General features: G+C 43.1%; 1 protein-coding gene across 8 annotated transcripts in view; it reads left to right on the top strand.

Moving 5' to 3' along the window:
• The first annotated feature begins 713 nt into the window (after positions 1–713).
• IMMP2L (inner mitochondrial membrane peptidase subunit 2) overlaps positions 714–11,792 on the top strand; it is an 886,543-nt gene continuing 875,464 nt past the window's right edge. For 2 of the 8 annotated variants that reach the window (XM_045495340.1, XM_045495348.1), the window contains exons 1-2: positions 936–985; positions 1,520–1,592. The gene's annotated coding sequence lies outside the window, so the exon portion shown is untranslated. Of the gene's footprint in view, positions 735–935; positions 986–1,021; positions 1,181–1,519; positions 1,593–7,225; positions 7,353–7,462; positions 7,621–11,792 lie in introns of those variants that run through there. The other 6 variants (XM_045495343.1, XM_045495349.1, XM_045495347.1 and 3 more) reach the window with 6 other exon arrangements.

Here is an 11,792-nt window from a genome sequence, read left to right as displayed (position 1 = left end):
CTCCCATGCAGTTAAGTGCTCATGGAATTAAATCCTTAAGCATTGGCAGAGAAAAGCTTGCCCTACAGTAATTATTTCAGTGATGAATGAGAAAAACTACAGAGTTGGCACATACCCTCTTTGCAGGAAAGCAATGTTATTCTCAGGAGACTCTAGGAGTTTTAGTTATCAGGTGGTTTGAGTCTCTGAGTAGGTTGTTAAACCTTTAGAATTAATTTTAAGCTAGAGTCCCAGAGCATCTGGTACTAACATTTACATTAAATGATTTGAAAATGCACAGAGTAGTTTGTCAGCATTCGGAAGAATGAAAAAATACAACAATAATAAGGCATATAATTGGGGGAGGGATAAAAGAGAGAATAAGTGTTTTATATCTGTTTGGTAGATCTAGGTTCCACTTTCTTTGTGGGTTGTCATAACCCTGTAAGTTGAAGACAAACGCTTAGGAATGAAATTACAGCTTTCTCAAAGTAAACCACCTGTTTTGGATTATTCCTTTTGGCTTGCCTAGAAATAGTTTCCCTGTGTGCACTTTAGTAGAAAAAACGCAATAACGGGAGTCCAGAGGGGGAGCACTCAAAAGGCTCTTTGCCACTGTAGCTGTGCACTCCAAGCCGCTGCTGGGGTCTCCGTTTCCTGACCTACTTGAAAGGGGGGTGGTGCTGAAGACACAGTTTCATAGAGTTTCAGCTCTCTGTCGTCCTCTCTGCCCTTAGTACGGTGCAGAACTTGGAGTAAGTGCTCAGTTATTGCTTGCTGAATGAGTGTTATTTTTTAATCCGTTGCAAATCCATACCGGGATTTGGGCCTAACCCAGGCTGGCGCTGCCGGGGGGCGGTGGGAGGGGGAGGAGGCGGCACCGGGTTTCCGCGGGGGGCGGAGCTTCGCGCAGCTCCCGCGCGCTGGGGGATGGGGGCGGAGCTTGCCGCCGGTGGGGGGGGCGGGGCCAGCGCGGGGACTTCCCCTGGGCTGAGCTGCGCAGCGGGTGCGGAGGGCGGGAGCGCGGTGGCGGTTCGGGGGGCTCTGTGAGGCTGGCGGGGGTGGGCGGGTGCGCAGCCGCCGACCCCTGGTGGTCCCCTGGGCTTGGGTCCTTTCCGGAGGAGTCGGCTGCAGGCGGGGAGGGAATTGCTGGGAGGCTGAGAGCTGCTCGGCCGCGAGTCCTGTGGGGTCGCGAGCATGTGTACGTGCGCGTGTTTGTCTAAGGCCCCGCGCGGCGGCCGGCACAGTCGCCTACCCTTTCGGCTAACTATGGTGGCTCCTCGGCGCCTAACGACGGCGACACGTAGCCGGGAGGCGGCTAGGTCCTCCCCGCCAAGTGGGCACCCCTAGATCGCGCCCGCTCCTTGTCCCCCCCCCCCCCCTCCCCAGAGGGGACAACTCCGGCTCCAATCCCTGGCCGTGAGGGAGCGCTGTGGGGACGCGCTGCCCTGCGCCTTGAAGTGTTGGGCAGGTGGTGGGAGTTCCTGAGGCTTCAACATCAGGATTTTAAAGCACCTGTCTCTGTCATTTTTACTTTTAGGGTTTTGGCCAAATTGGGCGAGGGCACAAAATAACCACTTACCCCTTCTCACCGAGGAAGAACGGGAGAAAGGGTAAGTAAGGAATGATCAGGGGTGGAAGGAGCTAGGACTATATAAGAGCAAGGGAGACAAAAATCGAGAGCCAGAACTGCCCCTGGGCGATATGGGGGCCAAACTCTACCGTTATCATCAGGAAACCGAGGCCCACCTTCAAGGCTCACACACTCCAAACCCGAAAGTTTTCTCAGGCCTAGAGCCTGTAGAGCTGGCTGGGAACTTGACAGGTTGGCATAGATCCCTTTTAGCTACTTGACCCGACAGCTTTCTGTCGTTACCCTTCCCGTGTTTGGAACGTTGGTCTTGCAGTTGTCTGCCTCCCCACCCTGGCGCTCTCTAAGCTAGCTTTGATTAATCCCCCAGTCTTTAGTCATTAAACAATCATGGCCCTGCTTGATTACTGACAGGGACCCACCCACAGATTTTTTTTTTTTTTTTTTTAAGAGACTTCTGTAAAAATTCTTTAGAATGCCAAAGGTTAAAAATAACAATATCATAACTGTTGAAATTCTTTTGGGATCTTCTCTCAAGCTCATAGAGGAAGGTTTTGTTTTTGTTTTTGTTTTTGATTTTTGATTTTTGGCGTGGGGGTGAAATTACCAGCAGGGCCAATTTTCCTTGACTTTGATACCCCTTCACAAATACTCTCTTCCCTTCTGAAAAGTGGCCAAACAGCACACTGAAACCCTCGGAGGTTTGCTGTGATTTTCAGTGTGGTGTCTGACACTGGTTCTTTTGTGGAAATCTTCCATCATCTGCCATCCTTCCACCTTCTTACTGGAATGAAACACAGCTCCTCTCAGAACATTGGGGATGCCTTATGCATCCTATGTGTCCCATATAAACAAGTATTTTCAGTTAGTTAAAATTCAGGTTAGCCCCAAGCAAGAATGTAGCAAACCATTCTGGGATACTTACACAGGAGAGCCAGAATTGCCTTCTGTGGCAACTTGGCCCTGCCTGCCTGTACCCTTAACCTGCCTTCTTACTTGTCTGTGTATATGGCTCAGATAGCCATATACATAATGTATGAAAAACTAGAAAATAGTTGTTTATGGATGATGGGTTCATTCATTAGTGCAGTGGATATTTATTTATTGTCTTTTCCTACCAAACGACCGAGCACTGATGGATAAGTTGGATGGTAAGCATGATGAGCCTGTGTTGGAGATGGCCATTTGGGGCAGGCCTTTCATCAGTTTTCTGTGGATTTTCAGAATAGTTAAGTGTTATTGTAAAGACCTTCCCTATACTATTGAGCTTAGTCTATACAGTGTTACGGGTGGACAGTGCTATTTTTCTGCCTTCTAGCACGTTCAGTGGTAAACTTTCAAGGATTACTGACGTGGTGATTTGTGTCCTTTTTTAGAATAGTGTTGTTACTGGACAGAGAATCAGTTCTGAACTCAGGCTGCTGACTGCTTGAAAATCAATACTTGAGAGACAGGTGATGGTGGCAAAGGAAAGATTGCTTTATTGAGGAAGCCGGCAACCTGGGAGGATGGTGGAGTGATGTCTCAAAGACCGTCTTCCCAGTCCAGGTGCAGCTGGAGAGTTTTTAAGGGGAAGGCGTGAAGAATGGGGAGAGGGGGCATTCTGATTGCCACATTCAGGAGAAGCTGGCGCCCAGGCGGTTAGTTGTGTGTCGACATGACCCTGAAGAGGCTCGTTGGCATCGGTGGCAGCTGTTTTCTAATGTGATTAGGTGTTATCTTCTGGGAAGGTTTGGTTCTTCACTCCTCAAGGCCAGCGGTTTGCAAATCTCCAGGAAAGTAGGTTAGTTTGGCTACAGACCAATGGACTTAGGTCAGCAAGCATGAAGGGCATAAGCTTGAGGCAAGTTAACCCTTAAGACTGGTTGGAGTGCTGTTACAGTGTTGTAGTCATTTTCCAGTGTAATAAGTGTATTGTACCAGTATAAAAATTACATGAGGGCGCCTGGGTGGCGCAGTCGGTTAAGCGTCCGACTTCAGCCAGGTCACGATCTCGCGGTCCGTGAGTTCGAGCCCCGCGTCAGGCTCTGGGCTGATGGCTCAGAGCCTGGAGCCTGTTTCCGATTCTGTGTCTCCCTCTCTCTCTGCCCCTCCCCCGTTCATGCTCTGTATCTCTCTGTCCCAAAAATAAATAAACGTTGAAAAAAAAAAAATTAAAAAAAAAAATTACATGAGGATAATGGTTTGAATTGTTGCATAAAGATAATGTAAGATGAGAAAATATGGAGAGTGTTATGGGGGATTCACTTAAAGAAAGTAAGTACTAGGCTGGTCACCTGTATGAGTTTCTGGTATATTTAACCTCATTTTTTATTGAAGATGACTTTTTCTGGTTACATAAGGTTAAAAATGAATCTTGCAGGGATGTGAAAGATGGAAAGCAAGTCTCTTAAGAGCCTACTCTTAGATGAACCTTCTCAACAATTTGTGTCTATTTCTTCAACTATTTGTTTCATGATTATATGTTACTATTTGGCCTTCTACCTCTATGTTCTTGTCTGTGTACCAGGCCAATCCTCCTGTAGAAGTGGCATGGCTTTTAGATTCTTTTAGACATTGGGTTGAGTCCTGGCTCTTATCTCATAAGCTCTGCGACTTTGGACCAGTTAAAACTTTGCTCCCTAACGTCTCACCTGTCAAAACAGAACAATGAGTATATTTAAAAATGTGTAAAAAAACAGCGTCTGGCATATAGGTACTAACTGTTAACTTCCCTCCTTTTTTATCTGGTCACCCATCACATTCTTCATGATCTTCTTTGCTATTGAAGTAAGGTATCTCGTATTTCACTTTCCTGAAGGTGGATGTTTGCATTTTCACAGTCACCACTTGTTATATCTGATCCTAGAATTTCTGGGACAAGGACTGACCCCTGACGTGGCTTGAATTCCCCCTATGAAATCATTCCACAGCTATGCCTATAGAGTGTCAACTTGAAAAATGAAGGGAAAGGGTTTCTATAAATGTGTTTATAAAGCTCTGACACTGTTCCTAACGTGGGAAAGACATACCACTGCATTTAGCTGAGTGCTTAAATTTAGGATTTCTATTTCAGAAATGTCTTTGGTTTATACGAATTACAATAAAAATACTGATGCTACATGTCCAAACTGTCATGATTTTGCCAAGTTGTGGGTTTAATATACAGCTAAGCTGTGTATTTAGTGTATCTAATACAGCTCTGGAAGCCAAGAAAGACAAGTCCACAGACATCAGATTTTACACCAGACATCTGGCTTCACTTTGCTAAGGAGAACATTTTGTCAGTAGATTAGAGGCCTATCAGCTCTAGTTGGTGACATTGTATCATCAGCTCTGGTCTGTAGGGTTTAGTGTGATGCTTTATTCAAATGACAGCACATGCTAAATGGGCATCTGGTCAGAAAAGCACACTTTCCACAGGTGTCTTCTGGTGTCGTTGCTCTTACAAGTTAATGAGGTAAAATAGTTTCTATCCTTGGTGATTTTTTTTTGTGGAAAAAACATATTCTTGTATTCCAGAAATTCATTTCCAAGTCCATTTTTGTTTGCAGTGTTGAACGGTGTACTTACAGAAATCAAATAACAAATAGACTTTAGATTTCCAGATCAGGACCCCAAAAAGCTATTTTAACTCATTGTATGCCCATTATGTATCAGTGGTACTATAGACTCTAGCCAACATTTATAATAGGGTTTTGGAGAATAATATATTCTGAGTTCCAGCCTAGAATAGCGGAACCACATCCCTCATTTTGAGGCAGTCAGGAATATAGAAATATTCTAGATGCTATAACTTCTGGGTTTTCAAGTAGGCTCTGTGATTGCTTATCTGTGATCTTGGATACAAATTCTTTATCTGTAAAATGGAATAGTTGCTCATGATTATTGTGAGATTTAGTGAGCATTTGTAAAGTAGCACAATATCTGGTTCAAAATTAGCCATCAGTAAATAGTAGTTTCATTTCTTCCCTCTCGGTCCTGGCCACAAGAACAAAGGTTACCAACCCCCTAACCCCCACCTTAGATCTCAGAATAATCCACTGGCAGGATTTGTGGCTCCAGCAGAGAGACATTACCCCTGGAATCTGGAATTTAGTAGTGGGGGCTGAGAAAAGGCTATGGAGAATAATGACAAAAGGGAGGAGTGGTAAACTCACAGAGGAAGGTGCCAATTTTTGCTCAGTCCATGGACTTAGGTTGATGAATTACTTTACTCATAGAAAGAACCACCTTTATCTCTGGCCTTTCTGTTGATCTTTTGTCAGCTGCTCCATTGGAGATTCTTACCTCCTTATTGATGCTTAGTCCAATGATAGTTTCTTTCTTTCTTTCTTTCTTTCTTTCTTTCTTTCTTTCTTTCTTTTTCTTTCTTTCATTACCTCGCTATTACCTGAATAATCATGTATTTCTATTTTTTTTTTTTTTTTAATGGGTGGGACTTAATAATAGATGTCTGTACTTCCTAAAGATCTGGTCTTTTTCTTTGGTTTAAAAATTTAAAAATTTTATTTTTATTTTTTTTTTTAATGTTTATTTATTTTTGAAAGAGAGTCAAAGTGTGAGCAGGGGAGGGGCAGAGAAACAGGCTGGCTCTAGGCTCTGCATTGTCAACACAGAGCCCGATGCAGGGCTTGAATCCACGAACCATAAGATCATGACCTGAGCTGAAGTCAGATGCTTAACCAACTGAGCCACCCAGGAACCCCCAATCTGGACTTTTTCTATAGTTGAAATCCAGTTGATCTTCTTGTCCTGTCATTAACCTTTTTTTTTTTTTTTTTTTTTTTTTTAAACTATATGCCATGTGCATTGAACTAGTGCTGAGGCTATAGAGATGAAGTCACTGTCCTTGATCAAGGATCTTATAGTTTAGTAGGACAGTAGACATCTTGGCCAACAGTTCAAATATTGTGTACTATTTGCCATAACAGAGGTATAAATGCAAAGGAAGGCTAGCAGGAGCTCTTGATCCCTGATGGAAAAGTCACGGGAAGATTTTAGCAGTGGTTGTGTTTTGAACTGAACCTTGAAAGCGGAGTAGAAGTGGGCAGGTTGACAAGCAGGAGAGAGCATTTCCACATGGGGCTCATAGCCTGAATAGTTGTATGGCATTACGAGGGCATGTTGCGTTCATGGAACTATATATAGGTCAGTTACATTAGGGCAAAGTCAGGAGTGAAAGGAGATGAAACTGGATAGCTAGGTCAGGGCATACTTTCTATGCCACGTGCGGCATTGTGAGCGACATGAAAGGTCACCTTGAAAGCAAAGTGCCGGGTAGATTGGGGGTGGAGTGAGGTGCTGGGTGGGGATGTGGCAAGACTGGAGACCTGGAGCAGACAGTGTATTAGTATGGATAATGGCAACTCAAGAGCTGGGACAAGGCTGGAAGTAGTGGGGAAACTTAGAAGTAAACTTAGAAGTTTAGGAAAAATATTTAGAAGGAGGGGAAATTGGTTCATCTTCATGATTGAATGTAACAGAAAGGGGAGGGTGAGGGTGCTGGAGTAGCTGCTAGATTTCTGACTGGTGAGAGGGTAGGGAGAAGAGGAAGCAGCTCTGGGCTGGGGGCAGCTGTTGAGTTCAGGCTGGGACAAGTGATTAAGGAGCTTGCTGGACATGTCCTTGGCGAGTTGGGACTGTCTAGGAGGACATTGGATATACGGTCCTGGAGTGTCACAAGAGACGTGGAGGCTGCAGAGGCAGATTTCTGAGTGCTTACTATGTGGAGAGTAGTTGAAGGCATGGGTAAGGACAAAAGTGCTTAGAGGAACTGCATAGAAAGAGAAAAGGGCTCAAGGTAAGTTTTGGAGAATACCGAATTTTTTGGGACACACCAAGACAGAAGGGGAGTAGCCAGAGAAGCTGGGGGAAAAGAGAAAGCAAAACGTTTCAGGCCAACTTGCAGAGTTTCAAGAAGTAGAACCCAATTAAAACTGTAATGCTATGAATCATCAAGCATGATGAGGATTGTAAAGTAGAATCAATGGCTCCGTTGGTTTGGTGGGGGCAGAAAGTACACTGCGTGGGCAAAAGGAGTGAATAGGAGAGGAGGAAGTGAAGAGAGAGTAAGTATGCCTGGGCCCTTTCTCAGATTCTGACTTCACTGGTCTGCAGTCCAGAATTTTCAAAGCTCTAATATGTGTCCAAAGATGAAACTCAGTGTGGCAGGCTTCTTTTTTTGAGGGGAGAGACAGCATGTATCTATATTGAGAGGAAGGGGCCCCACAGACAGGGAAGTGTTGAAAATATAATTGCCTGTAATCACGGTTCTTTGTTATGCTTTCTAGTGAATGAAAATCAGGTTGTCGCTGTCTTTGCCTAATCTTCCCTTTAAAACAAACAAACAAACAAACAAACAAACAAAAAATGCATACCTGACCCCCACTCTTGAATATCCTATTTACCCTTTTTTTTCCTTGTCCAAAGTTTCACTGATAACTTGCTTTCACTGCATCTGGCCTTTTTTCACTTACATTATTCTCTGACCTAATCCAACTGTTGGGGGGCGGGGGGGAAGTCCCCTTTCTTTTATTAAAAACTGAAAAATGTCAACAGAGTGTGTACTAGGAAGCTAAGGGGGAATTAACCATGCCAAACATAAAAAAAAAATCATTTGATTTAGCAAACATTTATTAATATCTGCTGTCTTCAAGGCTGTATAATATGGAAGGCTACATAGGATGGGAAGGATGAATGAGATAGGGATCCTGCCCTTAAGGACTTCTCAGGTCATTGAGAGAAATGGATGTGTAAATAAATGCCTTATGCAATATGTGCTGTTATAGAGGTCCAAGGTAAGATGGATGTAAACCAATGGACTTCTTTCTTTTGTGTTAGCCACAAGACTTCACACAGGTGAAATCTCAAGGTGACACGTGAGCTAGAACTTGCAGTGGAGTGAAGTTATAGGATGCTGAGGTTCGAGGAGTGGGATCAAGGGAATAAAATACTCCTTGGTGGTCCCATGATAGTGGCAGAATGGGTTTCAGTTTTTCATCTCTTCTTCCTCCTTGTTCTATTTGGTTTGCCGCAAGATGTCTGTGTCTTTCAGGGAACTTTGGAGGATAAAGATGTTTCAGCTGACATATAGAGATAGCCACAGTTTTTCCTTTTCTAGTACAAACTTTCTATGAATTTACTACAACTGGTTTATTATATTCTAGATGACTAAAACAGACCAGAGCAATTAAATCAGAATCTCTTGGAATGATGTGCAGGTATTGATATTTTTCAAAATGCCCCCAGAAGTTCTAATGCAGCCAGGGTAGAGAATGACTGAGCTAAGATATGGTGCAATAGAAAAGTCTTGGAGTTGGAGCTAAAAAGTAATAGGTCGGATTTTCGTGATTCTTTTATTTGTTTTTTGATGTTTATTTATTTTGAGAGAGAGAGCAAGCAAGCAAGCAGGGGAGGTGCAGAGAGAGGGGGAGAGAGAGAGAGAGAGAGAGAGAGAGAGAGAGAGAGAGAGAGAGAGAATCCCAAGCAGACTCTACACTGTCAGCACAGAGCCCAATGTGGGGCTCAAACCCACAAACTGTGAGATGGTGACCTGAGCCAAACCCAAGAGTTGGACCCCCAGCCAACTCAGCCACCCTGGTGCCCCTGTGATTCTTTTTAATAGCATGTGTCCTTAGTTAAGTTATTTAGACTTATCTAAGCCCATCATCCTTTGGAAAATGGGGATGGCAGTAAACCAGTCCTACCTTGTAAGATTGTGTGGGTCAAAAGAGGTGATTGTATAAAGGGACATTACGTGTAGATGTGGTTTTGACAATGAAATATTCTGTTGACTTTCTCTAGGATAAGACTGGCTAAGAGCTTGCCACCTTGCCCTGCAAGGTAGTAACATTTTACAGATTGGAATGTAAGAATTCACCATCATGAGCATTTTGATGCTATATTTTACTGTATTTGCATAATGCTAAAATGTTGAAGACCTAAAGCAAAAATGTAAATCCTTAAAGAAACAGCAGTTGGGCATTTCTCATCTGACACATTAATTCTATTTAAAATTATACGAATGTTTATTGTGACAAAGATTGTAAAGTGTATAAAAATTCTCAATGTTAGTAATGTGATTGTTGAGTATTAAAATGCTCTAAATACGTTTTCATTTTTAAAATCTATACATTAAAATATAGAAATCTTCCAGAAAACAGTAAAAACTCCACAAAGTACCATGGAGCACCATGTAGTCAATTATATTATAGGTCCCATCATGTCTGTTATGTACAGAGGGACATGTAACTGTGTCTTTTTTTTTTTTTTTTACTGTGGGATGCCTGGTATATTAGTGTTGGTCCTATAATCACATAAGAATGATCATCCTATGGTATTGTAACATATTTTACTTGAGAAGTAGTATTATTTAATGGAAAGGAAACTGAACCTAAAGCCTCAGATTGGGTTCTAGATCAGGTTTCCCTGCCCACTCCTAAATGGTAGTAGCTAGGTTAGTTTCTCTGAGCATCACATGTAAAATTGGGATGCATTAGCTCTCTGGTTGCTTTGTAACATATCAACAGCTCAGTGGCTGAAAACAACAATAATCATTTATTAAATCATGGTTTCTGTGGGTCAGCAATTTGGGTGGTTCTGGCTCAAGGTCTCATGAGGTTGCTGTCAGATACCAGCTGGAGGTGCAGTTATTAGAGGGCATGCCTGAGGCTAAAAGGTTTACTTCCAAAATGCCTACTCACATGGCTGGCAAGTTGGTGTTGGCAATTTGATTCCTCTCCATAAGGGCCTGACCATTCAGCTGCCCTCACACCATAGGAGCTGGCTTCCCCAGAGTGACATACAGGAGACCAATGTGCAATCTGTAGAGCCTTTTATAACCTATCCTTGGAAGTCACACACCATCATTTTGATGTCTGATTGGTCTCATGGGCCAGCCCTGATTCAGAGTGAGAGTACACAGTGTATGAGGCATGCATCATTGGGGACCATCTTAGGGGGTTGGCTGTCTGACAGGATAACCACCTCTACCCAGCACAGCATAGCTTTGAGTTTCAAAGACTTGAGTTTGAAGACTTTATGGAAGATCCTTTGTAAACCATTAAAGCAATAGATACATTTTCCAACTTTTTCACATCTTCTAGTGTAAAAGTAGTACATTTGATGGGAGAAAATCGTGAGCAAGAAAAGTAACCATAGCAAGAACCTGTCAGTCACCTAGGTAGGTTTTCTCCTAGATAGTCTACCTCCTTGATGAAATCTCTGAATGTCTGATGCTCATTTTTATATCTGTCTTTTGGAATTTGCTCTATTTTGCCTGGATTATAGTCATTTGTGGACTTGTCTTACCCTATGTTGGACTGGAAACTTTTAAAGTAGGGGCTACATCTTACTCTTCATTGTCTTCTGGCACCTTTAACTTAATGCCTGGTACTTCAGTGGTCTTTAATTGCTATTAACTGAACTGAATGGGATCACTGGCAAAACTCCAGTCTTTACGCCTCTCCTGAAATTTCAGATGCTGAGGGTCATTATTTGCTCAGGTGGTATTGATGATCGTGGTGGCTCCTGCCAGAGCCATCTTTAATCCTGTCTGATGGGTCTTTGATTTGCCACTCTAGCCCTTAGCTTCTCCTAAATGCCTCAGATGTTCGGGTCTGCCAGGTGCTTAGCCTGTTCTCAATGCTGACCAAAGCAAGCAAGCACCACCCCCCCCCCGCCCCCCAACATACACACGGTCATTCGTGTATGACTGTTTCAGAATCTCATTGAACTCCTGCTTAGTTTGGTAACTCATAGCATATTTTTGACTTAGATTAAGAATGCCCAGAAGATAATGTCTTTCTTCCATGTGATAAATCATAAAAATTTTATCTTTTTTTTTAAAAAAAATTTTTTTTCAATGTTTATTTATTTTTGGGACAGAGAGAGACAGAGCATGAACAGGGGAGGGTCAGAGAGAGAGGGAGACACAGAATCGGAAACAGGCTCCAGGCTCTGAGCCATCAACCCAGAGCCTGACGCGGGGCTCGAACTCACGGACCGCGAGATCGTGACCTGGCTGAAGTCGGACGCTTAACCGACTGCGCCACCCAGGCGCCCCATAAAAATTTTATCTTTGCAATTTTATCCAAAAATTTATTCCGAGAGGTAGGTCTTTGTCATGACACTTTGACACACGCACTTGTATATATCTTTCTTTTGAAAAATGTTTGTAGCATTTATGGTCAGCCTTTGAAAAATCATCTTGCTTGTAGCTGGAGGACACATTGTAAACACA

This window comes from Leopardus geoffroyi, chromosome A2, assembly GCF_018350155.1.
Source record: "Leopardus geoffroyi isolate Oge1 chromosome A2, O.geoffroyi_Oge1_pat1.0, whole genome shotgun sequence".
Lineage (NCBI taxonomy): Eukaryota > Metazoa > Chordata > Mammalia > Carnivora > Felidae > Leopardus > Leopardus geoffroyi.
The sequence above is the reverse complement of the archived record's forward strand: the minus strand, read 5'-3'. Positions and strand labels throughout refer to the sequence as shown.